Source organism: Bison bison, unplaced genomic scaffold (assembly GCF_000754665.1).
Source record: "Bison bison bison isolate TAMUID 2011002044 unplaced genomic scaffold, Bison_UMD1.0 scf7180017864389, whole genome shotgun sequence".
In the NCBI taxonomy this organism is placed as follows: domain Eukaryota; kingdom Metazoa; phylum Chordata; class Mammalia; order Artiodactyla; family Bovidae; genus Bison; species Bison bison.
Window position 1 is genome coordinate 8,109,333 of NW_011494961.1, and position 1,625 is coordinate 8,110,957.

A 1,625-nucleotide genomic window follows, 5' to 3' on the forward strand; every position below is an offset into this window, starting at 1 on the left:
TTCCAAAGAAATCCCAGGGCTGATCTCCTTCAGAATGGACTGGTTGGATCTCCTTGCAGTCCAAGGGACTCTCAAGAGTCTTCTCCAACACCACAGTTCAAAAGCATCAATTCTTTGGTACTCAGCCTTCTTCACAGTCCAACACTTACATCCATACATGACCACAGGAAAAACCATAGCCTTGACTAGACGAAACTTTGTTGGAGCCCTGAGTATTAAAATTCTGGGAGTCCAAGTTACAAATTATTAGTGTAAAAACTGTAGGTATGCCATTGACGCTGCTGAAAATAAACTTGATTTATTTATTTAAACATATGGAGACTTTCTGCTTTTAAGGGTGAAAGAACTCCCCACCCCCATCGCAATCCTTCTAATAGAATTTATAAGCAATTCAGTGGAAGGAGAAATACTAGACTTTAAAAAGAAACCACTGACTACATTCACATGTCTTTTTAGGAACCTGTCAAGAGTACTTTAAGTCACACACACAGAACTGGATTTAATAAAAGCTTCATTTTCTTTACAAAATCAAAACCCAAAACAGTGCAGAATCCATTTTGATCATTTGGACGGAGTTGATACTATGTTCACACCAGTCTTCGCTCTTCTGTGTCTACACATCACAAGATGAACTCTGCAGTCCTGCGAGTGCAGGTGTGGGAGGAGGGAACTGGACCAGAGAGTGCAAGAGGATGAGGTGAAGAGGACCTGCCTTAGTGAAGGGAGCATGAAGTGCAGTCTGTGGTTAAAAACGTAGTGGCTAAGACAGGTGAAGAAATGGTCACCAATCAGGCACATTTCACATCCCGTCTTGGGGACTGTGTGTTTGTGCTTCCCCCAGGTTTTAAGGGTTCACAGGTGGCTCAGTGCCAAAGAATCCACCTGCCAATGCAGGAGATTCAGGAGACGCAGGTTCAATCCCTGGGTCCGGAAGATACCCCGGAAAAGGAAACAGCAACCCACTCCAGTATTCTTGGCTGGAGAATCTCATGGGCAGAGGAGCCTGGCGGGCTACCATCCATAATGTCCCAAAGAATGGGACACAGCTGAGCACGCACGCAAGAAAAAGCAGAAGAGAGCTTTCTTCCCTCTCCCCTGTCCATCATGTGAAGACACAAGATAACAGCCATTGGCCTACTGGGAACAGCGGGGGTCTTCACCAAGAGCAATCTGCCAGCACCTTCAATTTGGATTTCCATCTCCAGAAATGTGAGACATCAATGTCTGATGTTTAAGTCACCCGGTGTATGGTAATTTGTTATGGCAGCTTGAGCTAGGAACCTTAGGAAACATCACTGCCACCCTAATAATTAAAGTTGACTAGTGAAGTACTGTACTCCAGTACCAGTTTATGAATTAAAAAAAAAAAAGATTGGCATAAATGAAATAGAAAGCTGTATAAAAATGTGCACAAATGTTAAAACAGAGAAAAATTGACAGTAGTCCAAATGTTCAAATGAAAGAAACTATTGAAATTATGCTACATAGATTTGATGGCATATATAGTCACTAAAATAATTATTTTGAAAGAAATATGCTCACAGGGGTTAAGTGGGTGGGGCGGGGGGGAAAAGGGTTGAATATTTACATATAGTGCTTATATATATATACATTTTTTTTTTTTT